Source organism: Dromiciops gliroides, chromosome 2 (genome assembly GCF_019393635.1).
Source record: "Dromiciops gliroides isolate mDroGli1 chromosome 2, mDroGli1.pri, whole genome shotgun sequence".
Classification (NCBI taxonomy): Eukaryota; Metazoa; Chordata; class Mammalia; order Microbiotheria; family Microbiotheriidae; genus Dromiciops; species Dromiciops gliroides.
The window spans coordinates 591,966,915-591,974,732 of NC_057862.1; the positions used below are offsets into that span (position 1 = coordinate 591,966,915).

Sequence of the window (7,818 nt, forward strand, 5' to 3'; positions counted from 1 at the left end):
GATATGTAATATTGTGTAAGGAACAGCAATCAGGCCACTGTAGCTTCACTGTAGAGTACATGGAGAGGATTAGCATGTAAGAATGCCAGAAAGGTAGGCAGGGAGGTCCTCTGCTGAGAAGGTGGGGAGGGAAAAGCTGTGGGATGATTAAAGAGTAATGAGAATATAGAGAATAGCATTTGTGCTGAATGGGATGTAAATTGATTAGAAATGTCTAAAAAGATTGCATTGCTGCAATGTAGGCAAAGATAAGATCCAGTATAATAATCTAATATCAGATTCTTTCCAAAGCACAGATTTTGATGTCAATAGTTATTTGAAAGTAGTGGAGAGAAAGGATGCCAATGTTATGAGTAAGCCAGTTTGTCAGCAGCATTTATCAAGTGTTTATTATGTACTAGAAACTCCACAGTGCGCACACACACAAACACACAAAAAGAAAGAAAAACAAGAACAAAACAATATCTGCTCTCTAGGAATTAACATTTTAATAGGAGAAACAACATTTAAACTTGTTGTTAAGTCGGTGCCTGACTCTTTGTGATCCCATTTAGGGCTTCCTTGGCAAAGATACTGGAATGGTTTGCCATTTCCTTCTCCAGCTCACAGATAAGGAAACTGAGGCAAACAGGGTCAAGTGACTTGCCGGTGTCATACATCTAGAAAGTATCTGATGCTTGATCTTAACTCAGGTCTTCCTGACTCCAGGCTGTTGCTTTATCCACTGTATCACCTAGCAACTCCCACCATCTAAATAAGAAGATATATACAAGATATATACAGATAATTAGGTAGAAGGAAGCAGCTATGTGGTGAATATTCAGAACTTAGAGTCAAGAAGTCCTGAGTTTGAATCCTGCCTCAAACACTTAGAGCATAGGCAAGTGGCTTAACCTCTCAACCTCTGTTTCTTTATCTGTAAAGTGGGGTAATGGTAACTGCTACCTCACAAGGTTGCTATGAGGATATAATGATATCATGTAATATGAAAAGTACTTTGTAAATTTTAAAGGCTTAATAAATGTTAGCTGTTAATCACTGCAAAATAGATGAAAACTAATCGCAGAGAAAAAAAAACACTAGTACCTGGGTAGATCTGGAGGGCATCCTGCAATTAGGTGGGATTTGACCTGTGTTAAAGGAAGCCAAAGAGACTAAGATGAGGAGGGTAAGAGAAAGGACATCCCGGATCTGGGAGACAGCCTGTATAAATGCATGGAAACCAAAGTTGAAGTTCCTGTGTGAGGAACAGAAGTAGACCAGTATAGATATATAATGTATCATCTGAAGGGAAATAAAGAGTAAGAGCACTAGAAGTCCAGCAAATTCACATTACCTGCATTTCCCTTAGAGCCTCCCCTGGCATGAGAACCACTGAAAGTATCCTATCAGTGGGCACCTTTGTCTCTACTTACTCAATTGCATCTTGGCAATAGAGGGGCAGTGAAAAGTTGTGAAGATCTTTACACATCAAATAGAGGATTTTATATTAGATATTGGTGGTAATAGGTAGCCATAAGAGTTTACTAAGTAGGGAAGTGATGTGCTAAGACCTATTCTCTAGGAAAATCACTTTGGTAGTTGAGTAGAAGGTAGATAGTTCTGTGGACAGACTTTAGGCAGAAATTAATTACAGTAGTCCAGATAAGAAAGCGATGACAATTTGAATTTGGGTGGTATCTGGGTGAGGAGAGAGGAGAGAATTACAAAATATATTTTGATAGTAGAAATGACAATATCTGACAATTGAATGAACACTCAAGGGGGGAGTTAAAAATGATACTGAGGTTGTGAGTGTTCATACCTGGGAAGATAGTGATAGTTTCGCTTCATAGTAGTAAGAAAGTTACAAAGAGGCAAGGGTTTGGGAGGGAAGATAATGTGGTCTATTTGGGATATATTGATATCCTTTGACCATATATTAATTGGGAAATAGTGCTTTTAATTTGAATAAGTTCTCTATAGTTTGGTGACCAAACTCTTATTAGAGACACTTGCTTTAAAAAAAAAAAGAAAAGAAAAGATTTTTGTCTAATTACTTGCTTCCTTTCTAATTTTAGAAGAAATTACTTTGTATGAAAATACTTTTAAAATTTTTATGCAAGTTGTCTATTTCACCTTTTGTGATCTTCTCCAATCATTTTTTTAGTCATGAACTATTTCCCATCCATAAATCGGAAAAGGAAATTCTTCCTTGCTCCTCTAATTTGGTTTACTAAATGCTGGCATTTAGTAAGTTTTTACTAGGCTCCTGGCACTGTTCTAAGTTCTAGCAAACAGAAAAAAACATAACAATTAGGCAACGTTGTGCTATAGAATCAAAATCAACACACATCTACACCTACATATGTGTATATATGTAGGTGTATACATAAGTTGTGTGTATACATGCATGTGTATGATATAGAAATATACAAACATATATACATAGATGTACAATTAGGATCAATGAGAATCTAAAGCATATACTCATATATAAAATGACAATTGCCTCTATGGGTATTTATACATACATATGAGTATATACATATATGTGTATTTATACATATATATGTAAATAAATACGTATATCAATCCTCAGTATTCATGGATTGCATATTAGTAAATTTTCCTATTTGCTAAAAATGTAATCTCAAAATTTGTACTGAATATATTTTAACAGCACTTTCAGACATACATAAAGCCACAAAAATGGGCATATTTTCAGATAAGGTCAAATAAGGTGACATTCTGCCTTTCTGTTCCAGCTCTACTACTATAAACAAGTGTGTCATTTTCATGCTTTATTTAGTGCCAATTTTTGCATTTTAATGCTTTTTGTTGGTGATTTGTATGTTTAAAATGTTCTCCAACTGTGATGCTGAAGTGCTATTTAGTGTTCCTAAGGACAAAAAGGCTGTGATGTGCTTTACTGAAATATTTCTATATATCTATATCTATAGATATATAGATATATATTTTAGATAAGCTTCATTCAGGCAGGAGTTATGGTGCTGTTGGCTGTGAGTTCAATGCTAATGAATCAACATTATAATACATCCCCAAAAAAGGAAGAGGAAATTCACAGATCTACATATGAGGCCTCTCTGGAAAGTACAACGATAAATTTGCAACCAGAGGCTCCTTTGAACCTAATCCTGTATTTACATTAGGAGCAATGATTCAATAATTCACTGTTCCAGATGACTTTATAAAATATAACTTCTGTGAACAGTGATAATTAACTGTAATACCCATGTATATGCAAGGAAATTGAAGTAAAAAGCAGTAAGTGACTTTCCCAGAGTCAAGTATCTGAGGTCGGATTTGAACTCAGGTCTTCCTGATTCCAGGCCCAGTGCTACCTAGCTGCCCAATTGTATGCATATACATACATAAATACACAGACACACATATAGACACAAATAAGCCCAAAATGTATTCTCTATAAATTTTAGTCATTTTTGCAATGATAAAAATATCGACCTATTCTATGCCAACTCCCTCATCATATATGAGCTGGAAATACTGGTGGCACAAGACTGCAATCCCTGCTCCTGGATAGAATGTAGCTGGAGGATCCATTGAGCTTGGAAAGGCTGAGCTGGAATAGTGCTGAAATCAACCAGGTATCTGCACTATCTGGAATCAATATAGAGAATTCTTGGGAATAGGAGGCCATCAGTTTGCCTAAAAGGGGACAAACTGGCCCAGGTTGAAAACAGAGTAGTTCCCATGCTGATCAATAAATAATAGTAACAGTCATGGGAATGCCCATGGCACTTCAAGACACTTCAAAAAGAAAATACTACATATGAGATAATTGAATATATCAGGAGATATTGATATTTGTGTGACTACTTGTTAATATTAATAGCATCTATTTAATGGGACAGCTAGGTGGCACAGTGGATAAAGCACAGGTCTTAGATTAAGGAGGAACTGAGTTCAAATCCAGCCTCAGACACTTGACACTAGCTGTGTGACCCTAGGCAAGTCATTTTGCCTTCATTGCCCCACAAAAACAAATAGCATCTATCTCATTTTCAATGTTTTTATTTCTTCCCCTCCTTCAGATATGTGTATTAATTAATCCTTTAAATAACCTCAAACTTAAGACACTTCTAACAATACTATTTTATGTACATTTGGTCTAATCTAATTGCTTTTGTCATCTTTGCTCTCTTAGTGCCCATTCCTACCTCGTCTACTTGCAAAAACAGTACCATGATGTCAGAGTCCAAGTTTGCCAGTTCCACTGGACTTGATGACCAAAAGCAAAAACAAAAACCAAACCAAACCAAACAAATAAACAAAAAAAAAATAAGCAAACAACAATAACAACAACAACAACAAACCTGGAAAAATTTAAACACAGTCTGGCAGAAATTAGGTATAGATCAACTTTCATAATGTATACCAAGATTGACTCTAAGTGGATATATGATTTAGACACAATGTATATTTGGATGATTTCTACCATTATGGAATAATTTAGTTGAGGAGAAAAAAGACCATGATGTAATAGGGCACAAGATTCTGAGTTAAGAAAAGCTGTAATTCAAATCCTACCTGAGAAATGTACTACCTGAATGACCAGTTTCCTCACCTGTAAAATAAGGGGGTTGGGTTCAGCTTTAAATATATAATTCAATGATCTATTAATTGAATAAATACATGAAGAATAAGCCAGTAATATGGAAATAAAATACAATGACCAATAATATGGAAAATAAACAAAATAGTCAATAATATGGGAAGCAATACAAGACTTCTATGTTTAACGATAAAGGGAAGATTTCAGTGAATGGAGTAATCTGAGTAATGTGTGATGAAAAAACAAGAAAGAACTTGGTTTTGAAAAGTTTTGATTAAGAGCTGTAATAGGATAGAAAATATGATAGATAGAAATCATACACTTCCTAAGGGTAGGAAGCAAATAATAAACCCATTGTTCTCTCTGAGCAATTAATAGATGCATATTGATTGATTGATAGTGACACTGGATAAAGAGTTCTAGGATTCCAATAAGTGAAATTTCCTCTACCATATCTGAAGAAAACTTTAAACTATGTTGGAAATATAGTTGTATTCTAACACTCCTTTTACTTCTCTGAGTGTGAGCCATTAACATAAAAAACCCCACTCAATTCAGCAATATAATTCAATCCATTTCAAAAATTGATCGGCCATCTACCATATATAGAACACTGTGTTAAATGACTGACAAAATTTAAAAAAAAAGTTTAGATAGCATATTCTGTCCCCTAATGAAGTTTAATATGGAGATATGATACATACACAAATAATAATTTCCAAATAGCTGAATAGCTTAATAATTAAATAGGGCAAAATGACAACTAAAACATTTTCCTTGACTAAATTCTCATAAAATTAGTTTTCAGGACTCTTGTTTCCCTAAGTGGCAGTGAGGGTAGTGGCCCTGGGCTCCAATTCAGTGTTCTCCCCCCCCCCTCACTGTGGGTAAGGAAGCAGTCACCCATCACCCCAGGCACTGGCCCTCCATCTCCCCTGAGCCTTCTGAGCTGATCCAGTGATGACCACCACACAATATTATCTTACACACAAATTCCCCTTCACTTAACACTGTTAGGCCCATTCCAACATTACCTTGAGAGCATTAAACAAAGTTATAAAAAAGATGCTTCTAAAGGTATTTTCATCTGAAATATGTACATGCCCCCAGGTTTCAGGATGGGCTGCAGGTACCACTGAAGTACAAGTGCCTCATTTGGTCGAGCCCAGGTGGATGAGAATCATGACAGTGGTATAGCTATGGAACGAGATATCCTTTACCTCATTACACTCCCTCAGGATGAAGTTTCCTGTGACTATTTGATCACACCCTTTCTCTCCATTTCCAAAGAAGCCAAAAAAGGGGACATTCGGGAAAAACTTGCAGAAGGTGTCTGCCTCTACGTTCCCTTTGGTCTGGTAGTACTGGAAGCCTCTGCCCATACGCGCGAACATGAAGCCAAACGTGTTGTGCTCAGGGATGTTGGCAGCTTTGAGATCCTCAGCAGTCTTCTCATCATTCACATCCTGGTTCAGCGGAACAGACACGCTCCAGATCTGGGGTCTGCTGAAAAAGAGGTTGACCACACCACAGGCCTTGTTAGTGGGGATGGGGCGGAGGGGTGTTACTCTCAGAAGTCAGTGAGGTCAAGAGTTCTACCTGACTACCAGCCAGCATGACACTCATTTCATTGAGAATGTTGACTACTTTTTGAAGAAATCCAGCAGCTCCTGTCTTCCAAGAATTGTAGCCAAATATAAGGACCATCCTAAGTTCAGGATTGTTTTTAAGACCTGCTTCAATTAATTTGCTTTCATGGATACATTTTCTCATATCTTTCAGAAAATGAAAAGTCTCAATTTTTACCCCATCGATTTTGGGGACCAATATTGCAAAGCCAGCTTCTCCATTTTCTATTTCTTGAGGCCGATTGCTACCTGAGCCCATTGGAGTTACTATGACTCCAAGAGTTATAACCCCGAGGACAAGGCAGCGTTTTGGAAACAGCTTCTCAATGGCACATGCAATTTCCTGGGGGTTTCTCTTTCAGGCTTTCTTGTGTCTATGGCTGTCCTCATCTCCAACAAAAGTGTCCTCATCAGCCACGTAGAGAATAGTCTATGGTAGCGAATGAAACTTCTCAAGCTCCTTGGCTAACACTTGGACCAACAAGTGCATCTCTAGGGGCCCAGGCTCCATTGTGGAGACCCAGGCCACGCTCTGCTGGGTCCTCCCGCCCACATCCCTTCCAAAACTGGGATACACCTGCCACCCACAGCAGCACCTTGATGGGCAGGAAGGTGAGAACGTGCTCCACTACTTCAGCCAGGTTACTCAGCACAAAGGCGGCCTGAGAGTCGACGGAGGAGCTGCCATCCATCACTGCCAAAATAAATAAATAAATACAATTTTATATGGTGGGTCTCTTACTTATTTCATACTGCTGCCATAGGATGGATGCATTTGCCCTTTGATATGTAAATTGCTCCCTCTCCCTCTGAGAGTTATTATGAATTATCATGCCAGAGCAACCCATATGCAGGTACACCACCTGTCATGTCCTACAAACCCTCACGGTGACAGATACAAGAATACTGGACATATGGTTGTTGTCACAGACAAATATTTCACTGTTTCAATAGTGAAAGTGAACACCTCAGTTAAAACCCAGCTGGAAACCAGTTATAAGGTAAGGGCCTCAAAGGTTCTGTGGCTGCTGAACATGAGGCCACTGGCACTGAAGGATAACACTAAACAATGCTGACAGCTCACATCCCTGTTCCAAACACCTTCAACAGTGCTTGAAAATTGTACAGGCAGTGCCTTAGAAATAGGTGTTAATATCTCCCCTACCTGCTTCCTCGTGCTTGAAATGTCTTTGCCAAATGAATGCATTTGAAGGTAAGCTTGGGGAATTCCACAATGTGGGATTTACCGAAACCAACTATGATTTAGATTGGAGGAAAGGAGTTACATATGAGAAACATACATGTCAAGTGAGTTAGGCAGAGTCACAGGATAATAAGGGTAAGACTCAGGATGCAAACCTTCCTGACTAAAAACCCAGACGTTTCTCCACCAGGATATGCTCCATAACATGATTAGACAACAGACATGGCAAAGGAGATACAAATCAAAAAAAAAAAAAAAAACCCTTACCTCAGGAAGATGACCTAAAACAAAGGCCCAGGTCTTGGGTAAAGAAGTCAATGATATAGTTGGTGTCTATATAAGCAAACTAAGGGGGAGTTTACTGAAATAAAAAAAGGAAAAAATTCTTAAGCAATACACAAGGACAAATA

At 37.8% G+C, this 7,818-nt stretch overlaps 1 pseudogene; it reads right to left on the reverse strand.

Moving 5' to 3' along the window:
* Positions 1-5,727: 5,727 nt before the first annotated feature.
* Positions 5,728-6,896, reverse strand: LOC122739349 (annotated as a pseudogene).
* Positions 6,897-7,818: the final 922 nt, after the last annotated feature.